A 19120-nucleotide genomic window follows, 5' to 3' on the forward strand; every position below is an offset into this window, starting at 1 on the left:
CCGGCCTTCATGCAAAAAGCTGCAATCGGACACAATCCCACCTGCCATCGATTGAATGGGGATATTCAGACAGTTTCTTTGATAGACATTTGAATTAAAGTTGCTGTCATGATGAAAACCATTTTACTGCACTCTGCAGGCCACCCAGAGTCCATAGCACCCAGTGCCATCCCATAATTCCAATGTTCAAGAAGCCACTATTTGTCCAATAACCCACTATTTTTGAAAAGTACTAACCCCGGCCTTCATGCAATAAGCTGCAATCGGACACAATCCCACCTGCCATCGATTGAATGGGGATATTCAGACAGTTTCTTTGATAGACATTTGAATTAAAGTTCCTGTCATGATGGTAACTAATTTACTGCACTCAGCAGGCCACCCAGAGTCCATAGCACCCAGTGCCATCCCATAATTCCAATGTTCAAGAAGCCACTATTTGTCCAATAACCCACTATTTTTGAAAAGTACTAACCCCGGCCTTCATGCAATAAGCTGCAATCGGACACAATCCCACCTGCCATCGATTGAATGGGGATATTCAGACAGTTTCTTTGATAGACATTTGAATTAAAGTTCCTGTCATGATGGTAACTATTTGACTGCACTCAGCAGGCCACCCAGAGTCCATAGCACCCAGTGCCATCCCATAATTCCACTGTCCAAGAAGCCACTATTTGTCCAATAACCCACTATTTTTGAAAAGTACTAACCCCGGCCTTCATGCAATAAGCTGCAATCGGACACAATCCCACCTGCCATCGATTGAATGGGGATATTCAGACAGTTTCTTTGATAGACATTTGAATTAAAGTTCCTGTCATGATGGTAACTATTTGACTGCACTCTGCAGGCCACCCAGAGTCCATAGCACCCAGTGCCATCCCATAATTCCACTGTCCAAGAAGCCACTATTTGTCCAATAACCCACTATTTTTGAAAAGTACTAACCCCGGCCTTCATGCAATAAGCTGCAATCGGACACAATCCCACCTGCCATCGTTTGAATGGGGATATTCAGACAGTTTCTTTGATAGACATTTGAATTAAAGTTCCTGTCATGATGGTAACTATTTGACTGCACTCAGCAGGCCACCTAGAGTCCATAGCACCCAGTGCCATCCCATAATTCCACTGTCCAAGAAGCCACTATTTGTCCAATAACCCACTATTTTTGAAAAGTACTAACCCCGGCCTTCATGCAATAAGCTGCAATCGGACACAATCCCACCTGCCATCGATTGAATGGGGATATTCAGACAGTTTCTTTGATAGACATTTGAATTAAAGTTCCTGTCATGATGGTAACTAATTTACTGCACTCAGCAGGCCACCCAGAGTCCATAGCACCCAGTGCCATCCCATAATTCCAATGTTCAAGAAGCCACTATTTGTCCAATAACCCACTATTTTTGAAAAGTACTAACCCCGGCCTTCATGCAATAAGCTGCAATCGGACACAATCCCACCTGCCATCGATTGAATGGGGATATTCAGACAGTTTCTTTGATAGACATTTGAATTAAAGTTCCTGTCATGATGGTAACTATTTGACTGCACTCAGCAGGCCACCCAGAGTCCATAGCACCCAGTGCCATCCCATAATTCCACTGTCCAAGAAGCCACTATTTGTCCAATAACCCACTATTTTTGAAAAGTACTAACCCCGGCCTTCATGCAATAAGCTGCAATCGGACACAATCCCACCTGCCATCGATTGAATGGGGATATTCAGACAGTTTCTTTGATAGACATTTGAATTAAAGTTCCTGTCATGATGGTAACTATTTGACTGCACTCTGCAGGCCACCCAGAGTCCATAGCACCCAGTGCCATCCCATAATTCCACTGTCCAAGAAGCCACTATTTGTCCAATAACCCACTATTTTTGAAAAGTACTAACCCCGGCCTTCATGCAATAAGCTGCAATCGGACACAATCCCACCTGCCATCGATTGAATGGGGATATTCAGACAGTTTCTTTGATAGACATTTGAATTAAAGTTCCTGTCATGATGGTAACTAATTTACTGCACTCAGCAGGCCACCTAGAGTCCATAGCACCCAGTGCCATCCCATAATTCCAATGTTCAAGAAGCCACTATTTGTCCAATAACCCACTATTTTTGAAAAGTACTAACCCCGGCCTTCATGCAATAAGCTGCAATCGGACACAATCCCACCTGCCATCGATTGAATGGGGATATTCAGACAGTTTCTTTGATAGACATTTGAATTAAAGTTGCTGTCATGATGAAAACCATTTTACTGCACTCTGCAGGCCACCCAGAGTCCATAGCACCCAGTGCCATCCCATAATTCCACTGTCCAAGAAGCCACTATTTGTCCAATAACCCACTATTTTTGAAAAGTACTAACCCCGGCCTTCATGCAATAAGCTGCAATCGGACACAATCCCACCCTCCATAGGCCCGAACTTTGAACGGCTATAACTCGGCGACCAAGCCACCTAGAGGCACCAAACTCGGGTCAGAGTAAGGTCCCCAGGGGCCCTCTCCAACGCGCCCTAGCCCGTGCTTCTAGCTCCCCCACGGTCCGAGATACGGGGCCCAACAGGAAAGGGTGCACTTCAGAAGGAAGAGTCCCAGAGGCTCGGGACTCTGGGGTCTGAGAGGGCCCCTAGGGGCCCCTCACCACCCCAAAGGACGATCCGCTGGGACTCGTCATTTCCGAGATATTGACCGTTTTGTCCAAAAGTCCCTTATGTATAAGTGGGTGTATCTTGGGGGTGGAGCCGAGTTGGAGCTCCAAACTCAGGTTGTGAGGACGGCCCATTGTGTCAACGCAGTTGCCGGGAGCAGAGTGGCGCAGCGGAAGTGTGCTGGGCCCATAACCCAGAGGTCGATGGATCGAAACCATCCTCTGCTGAGACTGTTTTACTTATAAACATACTGTTGTGGAAATTTTAATTGTCATTGATCCCAAACAGGTATCATAAGAGAAAGAACCTATTCAATGTATAAAAGTATATGTGTGTACGTGCTTGTGCATGACTTTTCAGGAACATATGGGACAGGACCTCAGACCTTAGAGATGGTCAGTTTTGGACAGTTTATTTCAGTACCAGTTTGTGTCTTTAAGTAGAAACTGAACAGCAGTAAGGACCTTATCTGAGTGGGTGAAAGGTACAGCGGGTGAGGAGGAACCTTGAAAACAGTATAAAGGCTGTCTCATATCTTCCTGTTGTGTGTCACTCTCTTGCACAGCGTAATTTTTGTGTACTAGACTGAACCTATTCTTGCAAGAATAAATACTTTTCTTTTTATTAATTTGACTCTGAGTGTTTATTACGCAGTGATGATGTTTAACAGAATTTTTGCCATAACAATTTGGTGTCAGAAGTGGGGTTCCTTGGAAGTGCCTTCTGGACCTGAGAGCGGACGGTGTTTGGCCACCTGGACTGAGCAGTTCCAGCTCTACCTCGTAAGCTTGAGAGAGAGGGGCCGACCGCTATCGGGTCCGGGAGGGGCTCCACTGGAATCAAAAGAAAGCGAACCCGTGGCAACCAACATATCTCTGGTAAGAGACGTCTAAAATATTTTCTTTTGGGGAAAAGTATTTTGTTTCGGGTATGAAATGTGAGTGAACCATATTGGCTGAGGGCTGTTTCTGTGGTACGTAATCTGAGATTAATTGAGATCTATATATAGATCAAGAGGTTTCAAACAGATATGAGAGAAAATTATCTGAGATTAATTGAGGTCTGTAACAGATCAAGAGATTTCAAACAGATAGGTAACCTGAAAATTAGTTGTTCCACGACGGAGCAAATTGTTTTTAGGTACTGAGGCTAATTAGGGGGAACCAGAACAGTTTTTGGTAAACCTTAATTAGGAGGGCACTAATAGTGCAACCCGACCGATTTGGGTTAAAAGAAAAATCGGGTCTGTTGGGGACGCCTAACAGATCAGGAAAACGCACGTTGAAGAGAAATCCACAGAGAACAGAGAAGCAGCCAATATGGGGAAGTCTCAAGGTAAGCATGCAAAATTTGATACACCGGTTTTTCTATCAAATGAGAAAATTATGGGGGAAAATTTATGTTTTAGATATTGAAAAAACTGAGAAAATACCATGATTTCCCCAGGGAGGGAACACTGAGCACAACTAGACTCAAAGTAGTGCGAGAATCAGTTGAACAGGGCAGTGAGAAACAAAAAAGGTTGTTATGGCTGTGTTCAACATGTGTAAGCAATGTGGACAAACAATGGATTGTTGTCTTAAAGGGGCAGATAAAAAAAGAACTGTCGAGAGAAATAGGGTTTTACTTCTTCATTCAGTAAATGGATGCATGACATTAGATGTCTGAGAACTTAAATTTACATGATAAGGATTGAAGTAGCAAGCAGCAATAAGGCTGTCTGTGTGAAATAGAGGGAACTGTAAGTGAGAGACTTGATGGAAGAGGGAAGTGAAAAACAAAAAGGTTGGTGTGTGAGATATGTGTGTGGGGATTGTTAGCAAACAATCATGTACTGGTTAGATAATGAAGGAACTGGCACGTAGGGAAAAAAAAGGAGAGGATACAGAAGGAACTGGACATGTAGGGAAAGATTGAGAAGGAATATAGTAGAAAACTATATGTGATGAAAATAAAATGTCTGACAGAATTTATGGAAGTCAAATTAACTGTTTAAATGGTATGAAAAATGAGTTACAGAATAAAAATAAGGCATTGAGTATGATTAACGGGGATTAATGTGATATAAAGATAAGGAATGTTTCATTAAGCAAAATGGGGAAAAATTCTATATTTTAATGGTAAAATAATGATTGAAATTAGGTTTAGTTTTAGTTTGACAACCATTGTGTTTTGAACCTAGGGTCCAGCTATGCTGGAGGTACAGCAACAGGTACAGCAACAGAAACTGGGCTTATTCAGCCCAGTTTCCGGATGTTAGATAAAAGTACTTGTTCTGTAATTAGGGTTATTGATGATAATACCAAATTAATAAAATGTATAGAAGAGTTAATGTTGAGCTAATATGTTTATAACATAGTTTTAACTCCTGAAGGTCGTTAGGCATGGTGGTGGCTAAAGATGAAGACAGGCTTTGTAGATTTGAGAAAAGTCTGGATAATAAAGCTGAATGGTAAAAGGTTAATGTAATGACTTTAATATTTGTCAAGCGTTTGTTTGACTGTGCGTTTCCCCACACTTGAAAGAGATAGGTTCTCACTATTTGAACTTGTCAACTGGATTCCACTCAATGATTAGGCCTTGAATTATTTCCATCCATTTATTAGAATTCATGTAGGTAAAAAACCTTTAAAGACACAAACATACAGTACATACAGTGTTAAATCACAAGAAAACCAATAAAGTGCATAAGTTGGCAGGTTTAACATGACTTAATTTAACTGTTGCACAGCGCTACGAAACCATCAGTACCTTAAGTCAATGAACCATTTAAACACATATATTGCACATAGGTGTGAGCTTTGGTAAATTAAACATTCAATCAAAAGTGGCAAGTGTTATACAGATCAATAACAAGAATATTGCATCCGTAATTTATTCTACATTTCAAAGTACAAAATAAATGCACTAATACCTTTCTTAATATCATGAAATAACAAATGCTCTAAACCATTTTTATAAATGAATTACTATTTTAATAATTAAACAATCTACACGCAACTATAGTCAAATCACTTAAATTATTATTTCTATTTATGTCAAATGGGTTTAAGCAGTATTTCATATGATTTAATATTAAATGATTAAAACTATTAAACATTTCAAACACTGAGCTACCCGATTAAACCAGGCAGAATAGGCATATTTTAACACACTACACCAATAAACACCATATATTAAAACACGCTACTCAAAAACAACGGAGCGACTTCCAGAGCTTCACACGCTGAGAAAAACAACTAGCAAGCATAAAGTTCAGTATTTCTTGCTTCAACAGAGCTTCAATCTTACCGGCTGTCACTTCAGAGTTCTTTGGTGAGTACCCAAATCCCGCACAGTGTTCAGAACAGACATCAGGCCATAATTCTCGAGCCAGCGCTGCTGTCTGCCGTAGCGTCAGCTCCCAGTGCACCCCAACAACAGCAATGGTGTGTTGCCTTATCCAGCCTGAGCACGCGCAACTGACTACAGATTAGTTTCACCTGGTACCAATTAATGGAATGCGGGGTGACGCGCGGCTTGCCGCAACAATATTACATTTTGTCTAAATTGCAGTCTTGGGAGGCTGTTGAAAATATTATTTGTTTATAGTGAGAGAGACTGCTTGAGTGGAGGAAGGGATGGTAACTATGTCTGTCTTTTTGCTATCGGCCTACTAAAGAACAAAATAGTGATAATGAACCAAAACAACCCAGCTGACTTTGCTAAGATGAAATGAATAATGAACAGAAATGCTTTGTAACTGGTTAAGAGACCATGTAAAATTAGGTAAAAGCTACAGTAAAATGTGAAGTTTAAAATCTTACTTAAAATGTAAATATTTTTAGAGATGATATAATGAAAAGCGAACATTAAAAATGAACAGTTAAAATATGTGTCTAATATGAGTGTGTGTGATGGTGACTGCACTCTATGTCTTGTATGTGTTAGTTTGGGGTACGAATACTGCGTCTGAATAGTGTGTAAATTGTGTCATTAGCCACTAAAATCTGGTAAGGCAAATGACAAATTTTAAAGAAGCTGTTAATTCTGTTGAGTCCATTTGATGAAAAGATGATGTAGAACATGGGACGAGCTTTAAATGGATTAGTTATCCAGCTCTGTCTGATACTGGTAATTATGAATCAATCTATGGATTAAAAGCATTTATGTAAATTGGATTTGTGAAGTGGTAGATCGTCGTCCATAATGGGTTGAGATAAACTAAAATGTTATAGATTTGAAGGTGACATATTGGCTAAGTCAATATCAAATTATCAAGAGAGTCCTTCACATTTATGAATATTGTGAACAAAAGGGGGAAAATGTTGTTTGACTGACATTGACCAAGTCTGTACAGCACGACCTGACCTGACAGAAACAATTGAAACAGAATTTTCAGAAACAATGTTTGTAGATGACGGGATTGAGTGACCAAACAACAGGCCTGAAAAGCAGGATAGACTGTAAGACTGAGGGCCGTTGCCCTCCAAATACTCTGATAAGAAGATGTGTTTGTGGCTTTAAGTAATATTTTTGTTTCAGAGGCAGAGAAAGATGTCTGGAGGAATTTTGGCTTTGGGACAACGTTTGGGTTAGTGTTGATGGCAAACTTTATCCAAACACCATTATGTTAGATTGATGCACGAGATGATTCATGCATCAAAAGGGGGGATGGTAATAATTTGGATAACAATTGACAAAATTTGGTTTATTAAGGGACGGTATATGTTGGGAGGACAAGGGGCTTAATAGGGTAAAAGCCTGGCAAGAAGCCATTCTTCTCCCTAACAAAATTGCTGTCTGTAAGTGTGCCGCACACGCTGATAACAAAATTGCAGGACTGTTTCAACAGGACGCCAGGGCAGATGCAGCAGCGAAGGTCGTGGCAGCACATCAGACAAAAGAAACTACGTGTACTTTACTATCTGAAAATAACCTCGACATTTGTTTTTCTTTACAGAGCATGCAGACTTTTGATGCAGGGCAGAATGTGCCCAATAAAATAATATTTATGGATGAATTTGACTTACTATCCTGGCCTGGATTGTTATTGTGGCAGAAAGAAACAAGGCCACACCTGCGCAGCGCATAACTTAAGATTTTCCTTTTGCAGAATGTCAGGAAGGATTGCAGAAAACAGAACTAATTCTGTTCCAAATGTATAAATATTGTGTTGTGGACATGAGCAAAGTGGGTTGAGTGTTTTTCAGGGTAAAAGGACCCTGAGTGCTATTAAGGGAGCAAGAAATTATCCGGAGATAATGTTTCAGGTTGTTGATTCCACAGGTCACACCAAAGGGGACGAGCGGCAAGACAAGCGGTCACTAACAAAATACTTAAGGTCTTCATTCACAGGTCAAAGCAGGAGATGGTTCACTCCAGTGGGGGTGCGGTCGTGATTTAAGGGAAAACCTTATAAGGATCAGAAAATGGTTGGAGAGTGTGACACCTGGGTCGAAGCCTCTCACCTTAGACTACACCGACAGGCCTCAACAATCAAATAGGAGGACAACGTGAGGGGTCAAAGGCTCGTGCTAGTAACAGCCTCCCTCACCAGCGATGGAAGACCATGGCTACGGCACGCAAAGTGTCACCCTGGTGAAGACGGAATGTCCATGGGGCAAACGAGATGACCAACACACCTGGAGGAAGATGCACCAACTAATGGTTTGAGTTTAGCAAAAGAATCTGTTTTTGTGATGATTTTGATAATTTTATTTGATTGAATCAAAATAGGGCTTAGATCAAATGATTTGATTGGTTAAGGATTCATTAGAAAATATTTCAGGTAAATTATAGGGATTATTATTGAAGAAACTTGATTAGGCTGTCCATTAAGGGTAAGAAAGGCCGATCATGGGAGAATATGTAAGGTAATAAGCTAAAAGATGGTCAGTATTTGAAATATTAAAGTTAATTTTGAACAACTACATTGGTTAAAAGAATGGATAAAAAAATATAAAACCTTTTCAGGATAGATTTTATTAAATATGGTGTTAAAAGTTAAGAAAATATGGTTAGGAAAATGGAGGCGATGTATGGAAATGGGCGTGGACTGATGGTAAATGGATAAGATTGGTTAATCTTTGGGGGGTTGGGGGTACTGTACTACCAATTTCAGCGATAGGATTATCAATATTGTTATGTTTACCATGCATTATAATGTGTCTCCAGCTCAGTACAGAGACTGGTTAAAGCTGGGAGTCTGTTCAATTGGATGAACGAAATATGATGATACAAGTAGTGGGAGCTACTGTGACATGTGTTAAATTGTATGGTTTCCTTTTCTTTTTCTTTCTTTCTATGAATGTTTTTGATATGAACAGAAGGTTAAAAGCTGTGGTTATCCGCTATGTGATGACGTACAAGGAGAGGGGTCGAAATTAGGGATTTTATTCTACTTTTATTTCTTTGTATTTCTTAGCCTGTTGAAATGCCATGTGGGTTTCAAGATTTGTAATGGTAACCAGAGATGAAGAGTATAAGTGTGATGATATGACTTAAAATTTGTTCTATTATTTTTATTATTATGATTGGGTAATCTGAATGATAAAAAGGGGGGAATTGTTGTGGAAATTTTAATAGTCATTGATCCCAAACAGGTATCATAAGAGAAATAACCTATTCAATGTATAAAAGTATTTGTGTGTACGTGCTTGTGCGTGACTTTTCAGGAACATATGGGACAGAACCTCAGACCTTAGAGACGGTCAGTTTTGGACAGTTTATTTCAGTACCAGTTTGTGTCTTTAAGTAGAAACTGAACAGCAGTAAGGACCTTATCTGAGTGGGTGAAAGGTACAGCGGGTGAGGAGGAACCTTGAAAACAGTATAAAGGCTGTCTCATATCTTCCTGTTGTGTGTCACTCTCTTGCACAGCGTAAAATCTGTGTGTTTGTGTGTGTATGCCCTGTTCAAACGCCTCATTGACTAAGCCACCTGAATGAGATGGACAATTAGTAGGGCAAGCGAATCATGTCCCAGTGGCCTGTTCGAAGTAGTCGTTCATCAGGATTACTTTGTGTGATGGTCTTGTTTAAATGCCAATGCTGCTGTTGTCACTACAGCCAAAGTAATAGGGGCACATGAGCACAGGACTTTCACAGCCCCAGTGGCCTAATGGATAAGGCACTGGCCTCCTAATGCAGGGATTATGGGTTCGAAGTCCCATCTGGGGCGGTTTATAGAAAAGTGGAGCAGCGGAAGTGTGCTGGAACCATAGCCCAGAGGTTGATGGATTGAAACCATAGACTGCTTTACTTAATATCGCTCTGCATTTTTAACCTGTTTTAATTGACAATAGAAGAGCTTTCAAGCGAGCCTACACGCAAGTCATTTTGAAAAAAGTAGGGTGTGTCAAAGCAGTTGCCGGGAGCAGAGTGGCACAGCGGAAGCGTGCTGGGCCCATAACCCAGAGGTCGGTGGATTGAAACCATCCTCTGCTAAGACTGCTTTACTTATAAACCTACTCTGTTTCTACCTGAAGAATAGCTATCACGTCTATGTGCTAAAACCTTTTGTATTTTTCTCCTGATCTCGTTTATGACAGAACCACTTAAAGGGTTAGTTCACCCAAAAATGAAAATTAAGTCATTAATTACTCACCCCCATGCTGTACCAACCCCGTAAGACCTTCGTTCATCTTCGGAACACAAATGAAGATATTTTTGATTAAATCTGAGAGGTGGATCACTGCTACATAGGCTGCCAGAGGGAATGAAACTTGACGGCCCAGAAAGTCATTGAAGAAAATGTTTAAATATTCCATGTGACTACAGTGGCTCAACTATAAGTTTATCAAGCGACGAGACTACTTTTTGTGCGGGGAAAAAAACAAAAATAACGACTTTATTCGACTATTCCTTTTCTTCCTTGTGGGCCTGAGACGAGAGTTCAAGAGATTTCCACGACGCATGCGCGAGAACTGAGAAGAGAACGTTCTTCTTCTAATACGTCTTGTTCAGTTCTCGCGCATGCGTCGTGGAAATCTCTTGAACTCTCGTCTCAGGCCCACAAGGAAGAAAAGGAATGGTCGAATAAAGTCGTTATTTATGTTTTTTTTTCGGGAAAAAAGTAGTCTCGTCGCTTGATAAACTTATAGTTGAGCCACTGTAGGCACATGGAATATTTAAACATTTTCTTTAATGACTTTCTGGGCCGTCAAGTTTCATTCCCTCTGGCAGCCTATGTAGCAGTGATCCACCTCTCAGATTTAATCAAAAATATCTTCATTTGTGTTCCGAAGATGAACGAAGGTCTTACGGGGTTGGTACAGCATGGGGGTGAGTAATTAATGACTTAATTTTCATTTTTGGGTGAACTAACCCTTTAATTTCTCAATTCATATGTCACTTCATGTGCACTTCATGTGCACTTCATGTGTGCCTAAAAGCAAGTCTTTTTGAAAACCCCTGTGAATCGGACCTCCTCTATGGTGAGCAGAGTGGCGCAGCGGAAGCGTGCTGGGCCCATAACCCAGAGGTCGATGGATCGTAACCATCCTCTGCTAAGACTGCTTAACTTATAAACATACTCTTTTCCTACCTGAAGAAAAGCTATCACGTCTATGTGCTAAAACCTTTTGTATTTTTCTCCTGAACTCGTTTATGACAGAACCACTTCATTTCTTAATTCATGTGTCACTTCATGTGCTCTTCACGTGCAATTCATGTGTGCCTAAAAGCAAGTCTATTTGAAATCCCCTGTGAATGGTGGCTCCTCTATGGTGAGCAGAGTGGCGCAGCGGAAGCGTGCTGGGCCCATAACCCAGAGGTCGATGGATCGAAACCATCCTCTGCTAAGACTGCTTTACTTATAAACAGACTCTGTTCCTACTTGAAGAAAAGCTATCATGTCTATGTGCTAAAACCTTTTGTATTTTTCTCCTGATCTCGTTTATGATAGAGGCACTTCATTTCTCAATTCCTGTGTCACTTCATGTGCACTTCATGTGCACTTCATGTGTGCCTAAAAGCAAGTCCTTTTGAAAACCCCTGTGAATGGGAGCTTCTCTAAGGTGAGCAGAGTGGCCCGGCGGAAGCGTGTTGAGCCCATAACCCAGAGGTCGATGGATCGAAACCATCTTCTGCTAAGACTGCTTTACTTATAAACGTACTCTGTTTTTACCTGAAGAAAAGCTATCACGTCTATGTGCTAAAACCATTTGTGTTTTTCTCCTGATCTCGTTTATGACAGAGGCACTTCATTTCTCAATTCATGTGTCGCTTCATATGCACTTTAGGTGCTCTTCATGTGAGCCTAAAAGCAAGTACATTTGAAAACCGCTGTGAATGGGAGCTCTTCTATGGTTAGCAGAGTGGTGCAGCGGAAGTGTGCTGGACCCATAACCCAGAGGTTGATGGATCGAAATCATAGACTGGTTTTCTTATGTAAATGTTCTGTTCCTTCTTGAAGAACAGTTCCCTCAGCTGTTTGCTAAAACTCTCTGCATTTTTAACCTGTTTTAATTGATGATAGAAGAGAACTTCAAGCGAGCCTACACGCAAGTCATTTTGAAAAAAGTAGGGTGTGTCAAACCTGCTGTCGGGAGCAGAGTGGCGCAGCGGAAGCGTGCTGGGCCCATAACCCAGAGGTCGATGGATCGAAACCATCCTCTGCTAAGACTATTTTACTTATAAACGTACTCTGTTTTTACCTGAAGAAAAGCTATCACGTCTATGTGCTAAAACCATTTGTGTTTTTCTCCTGATCTCGTTTATAACAGAGGCACTTCATTTCTCAATTCATGTGTCGCTTCATATGCACTTTAGGTGCACTTCATGTGAGCCTAAAAGCAAGTCCATTTGAAAACCGCTGTGAATGGGAGCTCTTCTATGGTTAGCAGAGTGGCGCAGCGGAAGCGTGCTGAGCCCATAACCCAGAGGTCGACGGATCGAAACCATCCTCTGCTAAGACTGCTTTACTTATAAACGTACTCTGTTTTTACCTGAAGAAAAGCTATCACGTCTATGTGCTAAAACCATTTGTGTTTTTCTCCTGATCTCGTTTATGACAGAGGCACTTCATTTCTCAATTCATGTGTCGCTTCATATGCACTTTAGGTGCACTTCATGTGAGCCTAAAAGCAAGTCCATTTGAAAACCGCTGTGAATGGGAGCTCTTCTATGGTTAGCAGAGTGGCGCAGCGGAAGTGTGCTGGACCCATAACCCAGAGGTTGATGGATCGAAATCATAGACTGCCTTTCTTATGTAAATGTTCTGTTCCTTCTTGAAGAACAGTTCCCTCAGCTTTTTGCTAAAACTCTCTGCAGTTTTAACCTGTTTTAATTGATGATAGAAGAGAACTTCAAGCGAGCCTACACGCAAGTCATTTTGAAAAAAGTAGGGTGTGTCAAATCTGCTGTCGGGAGCAGAGTGGCGCAGCGGAAGCGTGCTGGGCCCATAACCCAGAGGTCGATGGATCGAAACCATCCTCTGCTAAGACTATTTTACTTATAAACATACTCTGTTCCTACCTGAAGAAAAGCTATCACGTCTATGTGCTAAAACCATTTGTTTTTTTCTCCTTATCTCGTTTATGATAGAGGCACTTCATTTCTCAATTCATGTGTCACTTCATGTGCACTTCATGTGTGCCTAAAAGCAAGTCCTTTTGAAAACCCCTGTGAATGGGAGCGTGTCTAAGGTGAGCAGAGTGGCCCAGCGGAAGCGTGCTGAGCCCATAACCCAGAGGTCGATGGATCGAAACCATCCTCTGCTAAGACTGCTTTACTTATAAACGTACTCTGTTTTTACCTGAAGAAAAGCTATCACGTCTATGTGCTAAAACCATTTGTGTTTTTCTCCTGATCTCGTTTATGACAGAGGCACTTCATTTCTCAATTCATGTGTCGCTTCATATGCACTTTAGGTGCACTTCATGTGAGCCTAAAAGCAAGTCCATTTGAAAACCGCTGTGAATGGGAGCTCTTCTATGGTTAGCAGAGTGGCCCAGCGGAAGCGTGCTGAGCCCATAACCCAGAGGTCGATGGATCGAAACCATCCTCTGCTAAGACTGCTTTACTTATAAACGTACTCTGTTTTTACCTGAAGAAAAGCTATCACGTCTATGTGCTAAAACCATTTGTGTTTTTCTCCTGATCTCGTTTATGACAGAGGCACTTCATTTCTCAATTCATGTGTCGCTTCATATGCACTTTAGGTGCACTTCATGTGAGCCTAAAAGCAAGTCCATTTGAAAACCGCTGTGAATGGGAGCTCTTCTATGGTTAGCAGAGTGGCCCAGCGGAAGCGTGCTGAGCCCATAACCCAGAGGTCGACGGATCGAAACCATCCTCTGCTAAGACTGCTTTACTTATAAACGTACTCTGTTTTTACCTGAAGAAAAGCTATCACGTCTATGTGCTAAAACCATTTGTGTTTTTCTCCTGATCTCGTTTATGACAGAGGCACTTCATTTCTCAATTCATGTGTCGCTTCATATGCACTTTAGGTGCACTTCATGTGAGCCTAAAAGCAAGTCCATTTGAAAACCGCTGTGAATGGGAGCTCTTCTATGGTTAGCAGAGTGGCGCAGCGGAAGTGTGCTGGACCCATAACCCAGAGGTTGATGGATCGAAATCATAGACTGCCTTTCTTATGTAAATGTTCTGTTCCTTCTTGAAGAACAGTTCCCTCAGCTTTTTGCTAAAACTCTCTGCAGTTTTAACCTGTTTTAATTGATGATAGAAGAGAACTTCAAGCGAGCCTACACGCAAGTCATTTTGAAAAAAGTAGGGTGTGTCAAATCTGCTGTCGGGAGCAGAGTGGCGCAGCGGAAGCGTGCTGGGCCCATAACCCAGAGGTCGATGGATCGAAACCATCCTCTGCTAAGACTATTTTACTTATAAACATACTCTGTTCCTACCTGAAGAAAAGCTATCACGTCTATGTGCTAAAACCATTTGTTTTTTTCTCCCTATCTCGTTTATGATAGAGGCACTTCATTTCTCAATTCATGTGTCACTTCATGTGCACTTCATGTGTGCCTAAAAGCAAGTCCTTTTGAAAACCCCTGTGAATGGGAGCTTGTCTAAGGTGAGCAGAGTGGCCCAGCGGAAGCGTGCTGAGCCCATAACCCAGAGGTCGATGGATCGAAACCATCCTCTGCTAAGACTGCTTTACTTATAAACGTACTCTGTTTTTACCTGAAGAAAAGCTATCACGTCTATGTGCTAAAACCATTTGTGTTTTTCTCCTGATCTCGTTTATGACAGAGGGACTTCATTTCTCAATTCATGTGTCGCTTCATATGCACTTTAGGTGCACTTCATGTGAGCCTAAAAGCAAGTCCATTTGAAAACCGCTGTGAATGGGAGCTCTTCTATGGTTAGCAGAGTGGCCCAGCGGAAGCGTGCTGAGCCCATAACCCAGAGGTCGACGGATCGAAACCATCCTCTGCTAAGACTGCTTTACTTATAAACGTACTCTGTTTTTACCTGAAGAAAAGCTATCACGTCTATGTGCTAAAACCATTTGTGTTTTTCTCCTGATCTCGTTTATGACAGAGGCACTTCATTTCTCAATTCATGTGTCGCTTCATATGCACTTTAGGTGCACTTCATGTGAGCCTAAAAGCAAGTCCATTTGAAAACCGCTGTGAATGGGAGCTCTTCTATGGTTAGCAGAGTGGCGCAGCGGAAGTGTGCTGGACCCATAACCCAGAGGTTGATGGATCGAAATCATAGACTGCCTTTCTTATGTAAATGTTCTGTTCCTTCTTGAAGAACAGTTCCCTCAGCTTTTTGCTAAAACTCTCTGCAGTTTTAACCTGTTTTAATTGATGATAGAAGAGAACTTCAAGCGAGCCTACACGCAAGTCATTTTGAAAAAAGTAGGGTGTGTCAAATCTGCTGTCGGGAGCAGAGTGGCGCAGCGGAAGCGTGCTGGGCCCATAACCCAGAGGTCGATGGATCGAAACCATCCTCTGCTAAGACTATTTTACTTATAAACATACTCTGTTCCTACCTGAAGAAAAGCTATCACGTCTATGTGCTAAAACCATTTGTTTTTTTCTCCTTATCTCGTTTATGATAGAGGCACTTCATTTCTCAATTCATGTGTCACTTCATGTGCACTTCATGTGTGCCTAAAAGCAAGTCCTTTTGAAAACCCCTGTGAATGGGAGCTTGTCTAAGGTGAGCAGAGTGGCCCAGCGGAAGCGTGCTGAGCCCATAACCCAGAGGTCGATGGATCGAAACCATCCTCTGCTAAGACTGCTTTACTTATAAACGTACTCTGTTTTTACCTGAAGAAAAGCTATCACGTCTATGTGCTAAAACCATTTGTGTTTTTCTCCTGATCTCGTTTATGACAGAGGCACTTCATTTCTCAATTCATGTGTCGCTTCATATGCACTTTAGGTGCACTTCATGTGAGCCTAAAAGCAAGTCCATTTGAAAACCGCTGTGAATGGGAGCTCTTCTATGGTTAGCAGAGTGGCGCAGCGGAAGTGTGCTGGACCCATAACCCAGAGGTTGATGGATCGAAATCATAGACTGCATTTCTTATGTAAATGTTCTGTTCCTTCTTGAAGAACAGTTCCCTCAGCTGTTTGCTAAAACTCTCTGCATTTTTAACCTGTTTTAATTGATGATAGAAGAGAACTTCAAGCGAGCCTACACGCAAGTCATTTTGAAAAAAGTAGGGTGTGTCAAATCAGCTGTCGGGACCAGAGTGGCGCAGCGGAAGCGTGCTGGGCCCATAACCCAGAGGTCGATGGATCGAAACCATCCTCTGCTAAGACTGCTTTACTTATAAACATACTCTGTTCCTACCTGAAGAAAAGCTATCACGTCTATGTGCTAAAACCATTTGTGTTTTTCTCCTGATCTCGTTTATGACAGAGGCACTTCATTTCTCAATTCATGTGTCGCTTCATGTGTGCCTAGAAGCAAGTCCTTTTGAAAACCCCTGTGAATGGGAACTCTTCTATAGTGAGCAGAGTGGCGCAGCGGAAGTGTGCTGGGCCCATAACCCAGAGGTCGGTGGATGGAAGCCATCCTCTGCTAAGACTTCTTTACTTATAAACATACTCAGTTTTTACCTGAAGAAAAGCTATCACGTCTATGTTCCAAAACCATTTGTGTTTTTCTCCTGATCTCGTTTATGACAGAGGCACTTCATTTCTCAATTTATTTGTCGCTTCATGTGCACTTTAGGTGCACTTCATGTGAGCCTAAAAGCAAGTCCTTTTGAAAACCGCTGTGAATGGGAGCTCTTCTATGGTTAGCAGAGTGGCGCAGCGGAAGTGTTCTGGACCCATAACCCAGAGGTTGATGGATTGAAATCATAGACTGCATTTCTTATGTAAATGCTCTGTTCCTTCTTGAAGAACAGTTCCCTCAGCTGTGTTCTAAAACTCTCTGCATTTTTAACCTGTTTTAATTGATGATAGAAGAGAACTTCAAGCGAGCCTGAAAGACTGCTTTACTTATAAACATACTCTGTTCCTACCTGAAGAAAAGCTATCACGTCTATGTGCTAAAACCTTTTGTATTTTTCTCCTGATCTCGTTTATGACAGAACCACTTCATTTCTCAATTCATATGTCACTTCATGTGCACTTCATGTGTGCCTAAAAGCAAGTCTTTTTGAAAACCCCTGTGAATGGGAGCTCCTCTATGGTGAACAGAGTGGCGCAGCTGAAGCGTGCTGGGCCCATAACCCAGAGGTCAAAGGATCGAAACCATCCTCTGCTAAGACTGCTTTACTTATAAACATACTCTGTTTTTACCTGAAGAAAAGCTATCACGTCTATGTGCTAAAAAAATTTGTGTTTTTCTCCTGATCTAGTTTATGACAGAGGCACTTCATTTCTCAATTCATGTGTCGCTTCATATGCACTTTAGGTGCACTTCATGTGAGCCTAAAAGCAAGTCCATTTGAAAACCCCTGTGAATGGGAGCTCTCCTATGGTTAGCAGAGTGGCGCAGCGTAAGCGTGCTGGGCCCATAACCCGGAGAGCGATGGACCGAAACCATCCTCTGCTAAGGCTTCTTCATTTATGTACTTGTTTTATCCAAAATAAAGAGCAACTTCCACATCCTGCTTGATCGTTCAGAAAATCTGTGTGTTTGTGTGTTTATGCCCTGTTCAAACGCCTCATTGACTAAGCCACCTGAATGAGATGGACAATTAGTAGGGCAAGTGAATCATGTCCCAGTGGCCTGTTCGAAGTAGTCGTTCATCAGGATTACTTTGTGTGATGGTCTTGTTTAAATGCCAATGCTGCTGTTGTCACTAAAGCCAAAGTAATCGGGGCACATGACCACAGGACTTTCACAGCCCCTGTGGCCTAATGGATAAGGCACTCCTATTGCCTCCTAAGCAAGGGATTGTGGGTTCGAGTCCCATCTGGGGTGGTTTATAGAAGAGTGGAGCAGAGGAAGTGTGCTGGAACCATAACCCAGAGGTTGATGGATCGAAACCATAGACTGCTTTACTTAATATCACTCTGCATTTTTAACCTGTTTTAATTGATAATAGAAGAGGATTTTAAGCGAGCCTACACGCAAGTCATTTTGAAAAAAGTAGGGTGTGTCAAAGCAGTTGCCGGGAGCAGAGTGGCGCAGCGGAAGCGTGCTGGGCCCATAACCCAGAGGTCGATGGACCGAAACCATCCTCTACTAAGGTTTCTTCATTCTTGTACTTGTTTTATCCCAAATAAAGAGCAACTTACACATCCTGCTTGATCGTTCAGAAAATCTGTGTGTTTGTGTGTGTATGCCCTGTTCAAACGCCTCATTGACTAAGCCACCTGAATGAGATGGACAATTAGTAGGGCAAGCGAATCATGTCCCAGTGGCCTGTTCGAAGTAGTCGTTCATCAGGATTACTTTGTGTTATGGTCTTGTTTAAATGCCAATGCTGCTGTTGTCACTAAAGCCAAAGTAATCGGGGCACATGAGCACAGTACTTTCACAGCCCCATTGGCCTAATGGACAAGGCACTTGCCTCCTAAGCCAGGGATTGTGGGTTCGAGTCCCATCTGGGGTGATTTATAGAAGAGTGGAGCAGCGGAAGTGTGCTGGAACCGTAACCCAGAAGTTGATGGATCGAAAACATAGACTGCTTTACTTAATATCGCTCTGCATTTTTAACCTGTTTTAATTGATAATAGAAGAGCATTTCAAGCGAGCCTACACGCAAGTAATTTTGAAAAAAGTAGGGTGTGTCAAAGCAGTTGCCGGGAGCAGACTGGCGCAGCGCAAGCGTGCTGGGCCCTTAACCAAGAGGTCGATGGATCGAAACCATCCTCTGCTAAGACTATTTTACTTATAAACATACTCTGTTTTTACCTGAAGAAAAGCTATCACGTCTATGTGCTAAAACACTTTGTTTTTTTCTCCTGATCTCGTTTATGACAGAGGCACTTCATTGCTCAATTCATGTCTCGCTTCATATGCACTTTAGGTGCACTTCATGTCAGCCTAAAAGCAAGCCCATTTGAAAACCCCTGTGAATGGGAGCTCTTCT

The sequence above is a fragment of the Siphateles boraxobius genome, unplaced genomic scaffold (assembly GCF_051911475.1).
Source record: "Siphateles boraxobius isolate OS27281-9 unplaced genomic scaffold, OSU_SipBor_1 100, whole genome shotgun sequence".
In the NCBI taxonomy this organism is placed as follows: domain Eukaryota; kingdom Metazoa; phylum Chordata; class Actinopteri; order Cypriniformes; family Leuciscidae; genus Siphateles; species Siphateles boraxobius.